Source organism: Erithacus rubecula (genome assembly GCF_903797595.1).
Source record: "Erithacus rubecula genome assembly, chromosome: 1".
In the NCBI taxonomy this organism is placed as follows: domain Eukaryota; kingdom Metazoa; phylum Chordata; class Aves; order Passeriformes; family Muscicapidae; genus Erithacus; species Erithacus rubecula.
Genome location: NC_136658.1, coordinates 19,110,152 through 19,123,598, shown reverse-complemented (window position 1 = coordinate 19,123,598; position 13,447 = coordinate 19,110,152). Strand labels below are relative to the sequence as shown.

The window sequence follows — 13,447 nt, the reverse complement described above, 5'->3', positions numbered from 1 at the left end:
ACTGGTCAGACTGGCTACACCAGGACTGCAATGAAGGTATAAGTAAGGGAACAGTTTTGATTATAGTGAAGGTTTCAGCTGACTACATTTTAATTAATCTAAGTACTACAGAACTCTGAATCCCCAGATATCCCAGATCAATTAGAGCAATGGTAAAGTATCCTGTAAAACGAGTCATTAACATGACTCGTTTTACAGCATTCTTTAACACTGCTCTAATAGCTGTAATAAATTCTTCACCAGTTCTTTTAAGGCTCAGAGGTAATCTAATTTCTCTTCTATTTTTATTATAGAGGCTTTCAAAAGACATTTCAACTATAAATCACTAAAATCATGTTGCTGCGGAATGCCAAATACAGCATCAAAACCAAATACCTCTTCAATACTTGTATTAATTAAAAGCACACAGACATTCCTAATTACAAAAGAAGGGTTTTTTTTTTTTGTATTGATAAAGTATTTTAATTTAAAATAGGTCACTATTATAATAAAGATGAGCCACAGTAGCATTTGCTTAAAGAGCTCATCAGTGAACTAGCATAACAATATGAGATAGTGACAAGATAAAAGCAGAATATTCAGGGTCCAACACATGGCTCACTCATATATGTTTTCTGTATAATCCAGGTTTGAGGAGTCATGCTTAAAATGAAATAGAAATGCATAGCAAACAAAGATCCCAAAATAAGCAAGTTTTGAGCTAATACATCCTAAGACCCACAAGATGATATCACATATCTTTAAATTCAGAAAGCACATAAATTTTCCTATGCATTCTCCTCTGCATCATGAATTAATCAGTGTTTTGCTACTGTATTGAAATGAAAACATTAAACTACCCCACTTCTACTGAGACACTGCAGTCCCCAGTATAGTTAAATGTGACCTGCAGAGGTGGCTGCACACTGACCCCATCCAGCAGCAGTAGTAGATACCAAATCTTCCTCCAAGAGGGATGCAAAAACCAGAAAAAGATCTAGACAATGTGGAAGGACCAGGAAAACCTGAAGACAGTATTCAAGCAGAAAGGGCTAAGCCCTAGAGAAGGGCAGCCAGCACATGCCACTGAAACCAATGGTTGTGGTGGCAGGAAAGGGAATGAGGGCAAGAGATGTGGAGCTCTGATTCCGAGCCAGAACATTTCTCCTCGTTGTCATGTAGAAAATGCTTTGTTGTCTGCAAAATTCAACCCTCTCCCCTTCTCAGCAAGGTGAGCTGCTGCACCCCCTCTCAGGGTCTGGGCAGTCATGGTTCCATGGGTCCTTGGTCCCTGCCAGAGGCACTGTCACACAGGGGTGAAAGCACACTTGCTCCTGGCAGCTTCTACGCCTGTGAAGGGACACCTGCTACACCACCAGGCCAAATGCAGCCCAACTCCGCCAGCTGTTCATTGGTGTTACCTAAATTTTTCAAAACGGCACTGAAGAGGCTGGGGGAAAGAAAGAGAAGTAAATTCACATATCCCTTACTCCAGTGTATCCATAAAGCTGACAAAACCCAACCCAATTAAAATAAAGTATAAATTAGGTTAGTTTTCCTGGGTGAAACTGTTCTGTCCAGGATAAAAAGCACTTCTCACTTCTGTGTAGCAGCAATGAAGTAAATGTGGTTTAAGAGAATGATAATGGATTTCCTTTGACAACAGGTAAGTTACAGACCTATGCTCATATCTATAGCAAAGCATCTAGTTCAGTATTTTCTGTTTGCTTCTGCTAACCCAACAGTACCACAGATATTTTATTTTACAGATGTCATTAACCCAACAGTTACAGTAATAATTTGTTACAGTAAAAAAATCACAGAATTGGGTAAAGGCAATGGCATTCTCCGGAGCATGTAAAGTTATTCCAGGCTGGAAACCAGCCATTCATGCTTAGCAGTAATTGTGAAACCAATGCTTGGTGAGCTTGGACTGCAAACTTCAAAAAGAAAAAAGCATCAAATTATTACTGCAGAACCGGGAACAAAACCTGACATTTTTATTTGGAGAAGCAGTCTCTGCACAGATTTGCAAGCCTCAGTCATTTTAATTATTTCTTTATTTTTTTTCCCCACACTGGGCAATCAATATTTAGTTCAGGTTTCAGAAGAGCTTGAGTGATGTCTTTAACACCCACTGAGTACACCACCACTTATACCATGTTCAAGCCAGCAGGGAAGGAACAGCTGCTATTGCTCTCCTTGCCTCAGGTTAAGAACCAGGAATGTGTGAAAGTGCCAGCACTTACATGCTGCAGCCTCAACTGATCTAGAATTCTCCTAATTTTCTATTCTTCACTCATATCTCATATCTTTTAATTGCATCCAAGGATGTGGAAAGGTAAATAACACGATGCACTTCACCTTGGGCTGACCCTAAAAGCTGCTTCAAAACTGCAAGCTTAGGCAGATCATAGCCAGGACCTCAGAAGGGAGCCCAAAAGAGCTTGAGCTCTATCACCCCATGGCTCTGAACAATACTGTGTCTGACAAAAAAAGGTGTAAAAGAGATAGGTCAAAAGCCTCCAACCTGTGTACAACACAGAAAGCATTCAAGAGATCAAACAATTCTCAACTTCCAAATCAAAAATAGGAAGCAGAAGTGACTGCAGAGTATTTTGATTTTAAAAACTGCTGCTGTTTTGGTTTGTTGGTCAAGACTTGTGTTAGCATATATTTCATTAAAGACACTTGTAGTCTGCTATACAAGGGTATAGGAAAAGGGTAAGGAAAAAAAGTTCCTTCTGCTGTGTTCTTGTGTTCAGTTGTGGGGTCATTTTTCTAAGAGAGTTTTGAAGTGTACTGAACCAGGAATTGGACATGCTCACACATCCACAGATCTGTGCTGCATTCAATACAGTCTACTACAAGGTGTGAGCAACTGGCCTGCAGAACAAACAGGAGTCCATCCCAGTCTGCCTCAGATGGTTCCTCTCGCTCCTCCCAGGAGGCCCAGAGCAGGCAGCTGCTCCTCCTCAAGAGGAGTGCTTGCTGGGGCATCCCAACAGAGGAGGCTCCCTTCCCCATGAATCTATACATTATTAATCTTATCTGAAGCAGACAGTGCTGACGCCCAGCTTCCTCAGTGTCTGGAGGAATACCAGCTGTCCCCAGCTCAGCACAAGGAAACTGAATCTCTGCATGTATCAAGAAGAAATATTTCTTAAGGGTTCAGAATGCTTCCCCTCTCCTTTTCCCTATGCACTATCAAAGTAACTGCCTGGGATTCATATGCCACTCCATGGCTCTGCATGCCCAGGAGCAACACACTTCCTTTATCTTCTGCTTACAAAATGACTGGGCCACCAGGACCTGGCCCCAACAGCCCATCCATGTGAGGTTTTTTTGGACGGGTGACACAATGACTGTCTTTATCAGACCAACAGAAGGAGATGCCCAGATTTTGCAGCCAGTGGAAAATAGGGTAGCACACCCTCAGAGCACAGGAATAGACACTAAAGAAAACTACTGTACTCAATAATTCTCTAAAATGTACCTCTAAGAAGCCCTTCATATTCTTGGTTCTAAGGTTCAACCATTTCTATGATTCTTTTCATCACCTGTGGAGCATTATAGCCAAGAGAGACCACACAGTTGCTAATGCTGTAAATAAAATAGTTCATTGCAACTGAAAGACAACCAAATTGAGAAACATCTAACCTTGAACTTAAGAACTGGTTTATAAGGGCTAGCAGGTAAGATGCATATTCATCAGCCCTTCTTAGAAATGACCTTAATGAACTTGATGGCAAATTACACAGAAACAGGGAATAAATGGATTTTTACTGACTTATTGAGCTTTTAAGGTCTCTGACCATCTCAGAGATATTGTCATGGTTGTGTACACATGGCACAGACTGGTGAATTACCAAAACATACTTTGACAGGTAGATTAACTTCTCAAAATCAGAAGAGCACTAACTACTTAGCTAATTTTCCATCGGAAATTTGTTTCTTTGACCAGTTTTGCATTTCAGACTGCAGTCCAGCAGTAAGCTGGTTTATGAACAATCACATTAAGACACACATATCTTGCATATCTTATCCTGTCAAGGAACTCAGGGGTCTCTACTGTGTCAACATTGCATGTGAAAAAGCACTACTTTTAAATAAAAACATTTCACTCTGGGGTAAAAAGTATTTTCCAGAAAATTCTTGATCCCCTAAATCGGGGACTGAGACATTGCTAGCAAGTGGTAGAGTTTTCTACAATTCAAAAGGTTACAATCAAGTGATGACAGCAATCTGAAATGGCTCACAAGAAGTGATTTTTACTGTAGAACATGACAAACCATGTTCAGGTCTAAAAACAGCATATCACTTGGTTTTAAAAAGACATTAACTTGACCCACTGTTTTCCACAGATTTACAGCACTTACAAATCCATGTTTGTGCCATTAATCTATAGAACTAATGACCAGTAAGAGTGCAGTAAGTGGTGATTAAGGCAATAGAAATGCCCCATTATACAGATGTTACTGCCATTGTGTGTGGAGGCACTGTGTGGTAAAGGAGTATTAACTTCAAAAATTGTGCTCATTTTACACAGTTGGGCTCTCCAGTGAAAGTTGAATTTGGATCATGTTAATGCAATAACATGCTCTCAAGTGTTACTTTATTTTTTAAACTGGCAATTATAATGAAACACTCTAGTTGAATAGTATTACCCTCACCCACTTACACTATCAAAACAAGACGTCAAATTTAGTTTTTCTAAAGCTTGATTTTGGCAAAGCAAAATGTACTCTCAGGTACTGTTTAGAAAGCAAGATTAGCAGATTAAGCCATTTACCTCCTCAAATATTGCACTTCTTACATTGCCATACTTGCCACATAACTTCAGCCATAGCAAATAAAAATCTGTCATAAATCTGTACTTGACAGAGGTCTTTAAGCCTCTTGGAGCAGGCTGATAAATTTTGTAGCATAAACCTGTATGAAGCACTTGAAAAAATAAAAATTTCCAAGTAGGAAATTGAAATGTATTATACATCCATACTCAAATTCCACAAGGCAAACCTACTCACATATATTTACCTGGCAAATATGTATGAAGGTGCTTTGACTGTTTATCATTGCAACAAAGGAAGGCTGGATAAGCATTTATATCCCAACAAATTAGCTTTAGCCTAATAGGCTTCCCCACACTTACATCTGGGTTTGACCTTTACAGTCACCTCTGTATTTCTATTAAGATACTTTCACAAAGCCTTCATCATAAGGCAATGACAATTAGTTTCCATTAACTGATTTCCAGTTAACCAGAGGTCTTAAGAATCTGATGTCTCACATACTAATGTAGAGTTGGAGCCAAGATCTGCCTGTTTATACAGGACAAAGCAATTTAAATATACACTAGTAAGAGTTAGATTCTAATCATGTAAGACACAGTATTTGTCCAAGTAAAAGTACAAGGGGAATACACTAAAAAACAAAAGACAATAAGACCTCCAAAACACAGCTGTTGAAAGAAAATAATGGTTGCATCTCCTCTTAGAAATGTTGATACATAAGTTCAGAGTTGCTGCCAAGGTTATGGTCATTCTGAATGCATATTGGTTGCTCAGCTTCTACCCACCTGATTTAAAGAATGAAACAACATATAGGTTTGCAAAAATCTGATACTTCACATAAAACTAAACAAGTTGTTTGCTTTTTTTGTTGTCTTGTTTTGTTAAAAACAGCCACCACTCTGCATGTGTTTAGAAAAAAGTCACATTTTCCAGGAGTCTTTTATTCAGTCATAGCAATTTATAAACCCATTTAAAAAATAAATATTTAGAGGTCATGTAAGCAATGAACTCAGAGAATGGCTGAGATCCAAGCATTGTAGACTGAATGAATGATCCTCTAGACATTTTTCTGCCCGTGTGGTGCCATCAAAGAATTTGGGGGTTTTAATTTTTTTTTTTTTTAACATAATGACAAAAATTAGGATGGAAATAGACAAACATATGAGAACTGTGAAATGAGACAGGAATAATGGAAAAGGGGTCATACCCCATCAATCAAACATGGGCCAGCAGAAGGGAAGAAATGAGATAAGAAGAAAAATCAGAGCAGCAATGGCAGCCAGGTCTTTTCTTGGAAAGAGCTTAAGAACAAAATTAAAACAAAAAACAACACTCGCATTTCTCCTCAGACATCAGCTACTCTCTGTACTCTCTTCTTCTCACCAGTTTGGACACGATTTTTCCCAGGAAACCATTTTCAATTGCCCATTTAGACTGTGAGGTGCTTGAGGAAAGCAGAGGACTTGGCTGTCATGCCAACATTAAAGGTGGTTGGCAAAATACTCTGCTCCAGAGGGTGACCAAGGAAAAGGGGAAGGAGAAACAACACCTCACTGTTGATAAATTATCTGCCATTTCAGACCACTGGAAAACCCTAGAAAAGTGCTGCCTCTCCTTCAGTTTAAATATGAGCACAAGAGACCGAGGCACCTTGATTTTGACAGCCACACAGAAGATTCTTCTTTGGCCTGGCCACCAACCATGGCAGGTCTCTGCAGCAATTTGCAGCAATACCCATCATTGGATTATGCTGCTAAACTAGCTGCAGATGCTTCTGTAGTCAATCTTTCCTTAGCTGTGTGCTCCAGAAAATATGAACTGTAAAAGTCTACTTTATTGGCTCTGTATCAGCCACAAAAAACTGCATGAAACCATGAAGTCAAGCACAAACACCCCTGGAGAATTCTGGAGCATCACTGTCATATCCTGATTTTACAATTTTATCCACTCAGCTGAAAGGATGCTTAAAGCCAACATTTCTGGGGACAAAGAAAATCTCATTTAATTCTTCTCTCATTACTGAAGTGTGGCTGAAACCTATTCTCAGAAAAGCCAAAAATAAATAAATGCAGGGAAGTTTTAGCCTCAGAAGTGGAATTTCTCACAAGAACTGTTGGGAAGCTGAAGACATAAGAAATAACACTATTACTTCTCTCAGCTAAAGCAATTGCTAACATGTATCATCTGCCTTTAAGGTTCATTTGCACAAAGGGAGGCGAGCCTATCAGTAAATAACAGACTAAATTATCACACGCCCATAAACCTCTCATTCTACAACTGCCATACGCCTGAATATCATCACAAAAGCAGATCCCAAACTCCAGCTCCATTTCAGACCCTGAGATTCTGTTTTTTAACATCATAGGAGGAGCCACTGTCCTGACAGCGAGGCTGTTTCTGAGAAACACCATTGCATTTCCACGCCTTCTCCTACCTCCTTCCACATCTGAAAAGCTTGTTTGGTGCTCCAACTCATCCTACACCATGAGCTAAAACCCTAAACATTAAGCCCTTAGTTCTTCATTTTGGGTTAAAGTCTGAGATTGAGAATCTAATAAAACCCAGGATACTCAAACTATGTCCTGAAACTACAAAATACAGTCCTTTTCCCAGCACTTTCTGTACATATACCGGAAAAAATACTACAAAGCTTATCAGAAACAAAAGCTAACTTCTCTACAGAAGAGTAGAGTGAGATTTCAGAGGGCAGCCACAGCCTCTAGTGAAAGGCCAGAGCACAGAACATGAAGATGATTTTTCCCAAATCACATGCCAAGTTAAATAGCAACACCAGGAACAGTTTGCAAATCTCACTGATTTTACTCACAGTAAAACATCTGCAAGCCCATGTATGGCTCTTCTGCTGATTTACACGTCTCCATATCTAGTTATTTTTCACATACTGAATACACAAGAATGAACTATGCTTCTCCCACACATGGTGTTACGTGAAACTGCTCATTATTTTCAAAGAGTGAATTACCATCAGAGTGGGAAATGTATCTTTGAATAACCTTTGTTCACCTAAAATCCTGTGTCTTTATGCTTGCAGTTACCATATTTCTCTAAGGGTTACTAGAAATAGTACCATATTTCTCTTATTTCTGAAAACTCTTTGTGGTTAAATAGGGCAAATCCTCCCTGTCTCTTACTACTTGTAAGGCTGCTTCTCCAAGTGCCCACTGTGCTGAACTTGGGTTACAAGACACATCACAAAAGGAGAAGAAATCCACCAAGCATCCCCTACAGTCTTGGTGGCACATAAGCAGGGAAGCTCAAACAGGTAGGGAAGGAGAAGGTGCTGTACTCTTCCTACCCCCTGCTTTGTATGTGCAATATGCCCATTTCTCAGGATGCTCTTGGTGACTCCTTGTCCCACACAGAGCCCACAATGTGGTTCTCACTGCATATCTCAGTTTCTTTACTTCTTAGGGAATCAAGATTTATATATGATAACCACAATTTGTCTGTGTGTGTTGATCCCAGAGTTTTTGTCTTGGCCTGCAGCCATTGAGCCAAGGTTTGACAAAAAGCTGGAGAAAGCAAATTCCTGCAAGTTCTTACAAGTTTTGTGAAAACAGGCAGGAAGGCAATTCTATTATTATCCTTGTGAAGGGCGAGGCTGGCATGTGCAATCCCAGAGAGAGGGAGCATCCCAGCAAATTCCTCAACCATGGGAAAAGTATCCACTGAGACTCACAGTCAACCACTGGACACAAATTTATAGGCAAGTAGGCATATTCAACCCCAGTGCTCAGAAAACTACTCATCTGGCTAGGCAGGCACTGCAAAACACAGTAATTTGAATGATTTATTCTATTCTTTCTTCTAAATCTTTCCCAGCATTGGGTCAGAAGGGAGCAAACTGGTGGGTTACACACATTTGCTAGCACAGCAAGGATCTTTCTAAAAGCAGATTTTGTATTTTCCAAATTAAACAGAAAAAAAAGCCAATGACAGGGTGTGGTAAGGGATCCCATTTGTTTCTAGCCTCTTTTCAAACACTTTGCATGCATGTACATTCAAATACAGAACAGCATCCATTCTGAAATAGGCACCAGGGTAGAGCCAATGCATCTGTCTTGGGGTAGCTAAGTTTACTTTATCAAGGTCTGTATTTCAGAGCACAGCTATTTATTATAAATATTTTGATCACACATCCCCAGTCAGCACTGGCTGTGACTGCTTAAATAAGAGAGGAAAGGGGAAGACTGAGCCCATCATCACCCTTATTCAAGTCATGCTCCTTTAGCTGCCCATGCAGAGTTCAGCTGCACAAACCAGCACGGCAGGAGCCCTTTACTCAGGCTGTTTACTGCTCACCCTGCTCATGATGACCCAGGGTAGTTACAGTGCAAAAGCAAGCCACTCACCTGGGAGATTTGCAGGCAGATTGGAGGAAGTAGGCTGGGATGTTTTTGGCCAGCAAAAACCACAGCAGGAAGACAGTGCTTGTACAAACCTTATCGTACGACATAGAACTTCCCCACTGGTGAAATAATGCAAGGGGAAACCATTTCCCACCACAGCTAGTATGTGAGGATGCAGCATCAGTACAAAAGGACACATGAATTTCCAGGCTAAAACAGTTGTGCCAGACCAGATAAGGAGTTCAGACCTGGGCAGGCATGTATCACACACGTTGCCCACAACAGCAGCAGTGGTAGCAGTACAGGCAGCACAGAATGGAGGGCAGGAGACTCAGACGTGACTTCACTGCCCAGAGGGTCTCACCAGTGAGAAAGAACTGAGCCTTGACACATCTTCTCTTGAATCTTCATCTTCCCAGAAACTGAACACAGTGTGAAGGGAGAGCTGTGGACACCCTACAGCTCTGTCCAGCTACCCCAACTGCATCCAATCTTGTTACCTTGCACCACTTTCTCTCCATCCCACAGATAGCTTCCTTTCCTCCCCCCATGAAACTCTCAATGCTATTTTTCACAAGTAGAAATTACCAACATTGATAGAATTTTTACATCTGTTTTTAAAACTATTTCTAAAAGAGCTTTATGATTGCACTAAATATATCCCTATCTATTCCAACCCTCTCTGCTCAATCCCTATCCATAGGTCCTTTAATGGGATTTATTCCATTTATTTTCTAGTTTCCCAGGTGATGACACGACAGACCTTCAACCTGGTCTTGCACATTCAGCAAAGGAAGGTCAGTGAATTGGCAATAACAAAGTATTTGAGAGCCAGCAACGGGGGGGGGGGGGGGGGGGGGGGGATGTTCAGATATTCAACACTAATGCACTAGCACAATTGCATCCTTCCCTCCACAAAAACTCCAGCATAAGAAAAAGCTTCAGGAGCAGATCCTTCGCTGTAATCTCCTACATTGTTTTGATCTGGTTACTTAAGCACAGTTTAATTTGCTTGCCTTCATCTGTAGCTAAGAGCTACAAAAGAGACAAAGATCTGGTGCCTGAGGTCTAGAGAGGGGACCAAAATACAGCAGGTCCTACACATCTGTGAAACTTGTAGTAGGCAATCAGGCACAGATGTGAGTTTAATGTCTCATCCCTGGTTTTCTGTTGCTTTCACATTCCCCAAGTTAACAGCCATTTCTCCTTTTAGGAATTTGGGATGAACATTCATTTCTTGCCAGTTCTCACAGATGAGCTCAGCTGGTCAGACCATGATGCTAAAAACACCCAGGTAGAGGATTCGATCCCCATGTGGGCCATTCACTAAGAGTTGGACTTGATGATCCTTGTAGGTCCCTTCCAGCTGAAGGTATTCTGTGATGCACAACTTCAGGCAAGGGCAGAGTGCCTCTTCCACAGCATGCAATGGGAAAATCATTTCAGCAAAATTGCTCTGCCAGGGCTGGGTCATAGTGTCAGTGAACACGAGCTACAGGGAACCTGAGCAAGTCAGATCCCTGATGTGAGAAGTGGGCCAGAAAGACATGCAGGGGAGGCAAGGGAATGGCAGAACACCTCTCCGCAGTAATACACGATTTTGAAAAGGCTGGTGTTTGACATAGAGTAATGCAAGGCTGAAACATCTCTTTCTAAAAAACACCTCCATGCATGGACTCATGTCCTGAGTTGCAAGTTCAACAAAACACAAACTTTCTTAGCACAGGAGAGCTTTGTTAGCTTATCAGTACATCAGAATCTATATGAAAGAAAAAAGCAACAATTAAAACAATTTAAATCATCAATTTAAATCTAGACCAACTCTCCCTCCTCAGTAAGGCTTCAGTGTAGTTGCTCCTGTTAGTGAGGGACTGGAAGTGGTGATATTTCAGGCCTATTCCTTGGCAGTGCTCTAAAACTCCTGGCTCTGAAGCCAGCCTGCCAATCAGCCACCTTGCTCTGTTTGCACACAAACCCAAGTCATGTAACCTGAGGAGACATTAGCAACTCAACACTCACCACAGTTTCATGTCGTGGTCTGACCAAGTGGCACAAGCTCTTAACCACAGCATGCTGTGCATGCTAATCCCTCCTTGATATTGCATGTCAGCTCCCACTGTGAATCAGAACAGAGAGCAATGGATTTTTGGCTTAACTCAATGGCACTTGCACTTTTTGGACTGAGAGAGATTACCATTCCTACCTACATTACACAATGATCCTGACTGCAGTCCGTCAACACCCTCCAAATGGTGTTAGAAGAGATAATGTGGAGCTAGGGGTGTCCCAGCTGAGACTGCCTGAACAGCTCAGCCATTCCCTTCAGGAGGAAACACCAAAGGAGCTGATGTCATTGACACTTTACCTGACTGTGTCGAGCAAACTTGTTGGCAGCCAACCACAACACAACAGTGACACTTCAAAAGAAGTGTTCATTGCCACAGTCAATCCAAACACAGCACTGCCACCTCCACCTTATCCCCCTGTGCAAGACTTTAAAAAGCTAAAGCAATAGCTACATGTGGATGATGCAAATATTCCACTGGGAACTCAAATATGCTGAACACTGCACAAGAACATGAAGTTAGATATTTTCTGTATCCAGACGTGGCTTTTCGTGACATGTTAGACTTTCTAATATTTACAGTTCTTTGAAGTTCAGGTCCAGAGCAAGGTGAGGTCCCAAGGCAGCGTGGCAAAGAAATGTGTGCAGCCAATATGACACATGGTAACAATTCCTTTGATTTGCCCATCCAGAAAGGCCAGATACTTTGAGAGGTACCCACGGCACTCACAGTTGCCTGATTGGGTGAAACTGTGGATACAAATCTGTTTCAAGTAAGGCTTCTTCTCACTTATCTAGACTGGGTCTTTCAAGTACTCAATAAAGAGCACAAATTCTGGAAGCTAGACTGGTCTCAATGAATGTACCAAGAAACTAAGAGATTGCCATTATGGAGGGAGCCAGTTATCTGCAGACAAGATACTGTGCAGGATCATTTCTAAAACAAAGTCAGCTACTTCCTTTCAAGTGGTATCTGAAATCTGCCAACAGCCATAAGAAAAGAATTCAAGAGAAAAAATAGGGGAGCACAAACATGGGGATTAGCTGGAAAAATAGATTTTTTTTATTACCATTAGTATTCTTAATTGCAAGTGGAATCAGAATACATTCTCCTAGTGATAATGTAATTTAAGCAATCTGTTATTCAGCATTGTGCTAAATCAATACTCTGCAATAACTTCATCCCCGTATCCCATCCCCAATATACTTGCTCCAAAAAACCCACTACATTTAATCCCAAAGTTTATAATGCAGATAAAAAAAAAAAAAAAAGCTATTGCAGTCAACTCTAGAGAATTACTTGCTCAGTTCTCTTGAAATCTCTACGGAAACTCCTGCTGGTATAATATTTAAGACTTTAGTCCCTAAAGCAACGTTTTCCATATGACTTCAGGCCTCAAGCTACCTAAGTTGCATCAAAACTGCTCAGACATGTTGATGTTGGCATCAGATCAAATTCTTTTAAAATACAGTTAAGATGTGCAATAAATAGAGAACAATGAAGTCATCGCATGAGAAAAAAATTCAAAAGTTATGGATCAGAAAAAGCAAGGCAGATCTTGCACAGAAACACAAGCAATCATTTCAAATAGTGCCTGGGTGCCCTCTCTCAGAGCTTGCTCAGCCATTATGCTCTTCAAAGTACTGCATGTCACTCTTCAGCTCTGTCAATATGGTATAGATCAAGGATGGAGATACAGGTTAATACATAACTTGAAAGAGGTGAATATATTTGAAATTTCATCTGATCCTCATCAAAGGAAAAAATTCTTCACCCTTACTTCAAAGTACAAGAAGTTACCAAATGCCCCTGAGGACGATGGCTGCCCCTCTGAAATAAGGCCTGCCCCCCAGAGCAACACCATCATTTCCAGGTGGACCATACTGGCTCTCCATGAGATCTTCACCTTTCAATAGTGGCTTAGAACCAAGAATGTTACTATTGAAGAACAAGGGCGGAAGGGCTGAATCCCAAGATAAGTAAGCAGCAGGGCTGACCTCATCTGCTGCTCCCTAGGGCATTCCACTTAGGATTGCATGAAGTTCCTGCAACAGTATATGAAAAACAGACATTGAGGTTTTACTATTCATAGGCAGGAAGTAAACAACATTTAGCAGGAATTAAAACCACTTATTCAGAGAAATTTAAAACACAAACCCCACATACAAATCATGCTGGGGTTAAAGCACTACTTTGATCCAGTGAAGGAGCACAGGAGAAACAGGCCACAGGAAAATCC

At 40.9% G+C, this 13,447-nt stretch overlaps 3 protein-coding genes across 5 annotated transcripts in view; 1 reads left to right on the top strand and 2 right to left on the bottom strand.

Moving 5' to 3' along the window:
* The window catches only part of COL8A1 (collagen type VIII alpha 1 chain), a 386,313-nt gene extending 373,030 nt beyond the window's left edge, over positions 1 to 13,283 (bottom strand). The window contains exon 1 of the mRNA XM_079309848.1: positions 13,279 to 13,283. The gene's annotated coding sequence lies outside the window, so the exon portion shown is untranslated. The remainder of the gene's footprint in view (positions 1 to 13,278) is intronic.
* The window catches only part of CMSS1 (cms1 ribosomal small subunit homolog), a 218,045-nt gene that overhangs the window by 37,735 nt on the left and 166,863 nt on the right, over positions 1 to 13,447 (bottom strand). The window lies entirely within an intron of this gene.
* Positions 1 to 13,447, top strand: part of FILIP1L (filamin A interacting protein 1 like) — a 183,902-nt gene that overhangs the window by 6,874 nt on the left and 163,581 nt on the right. The gene's annotated exons all lie outside the window — the stretch shown is intronic.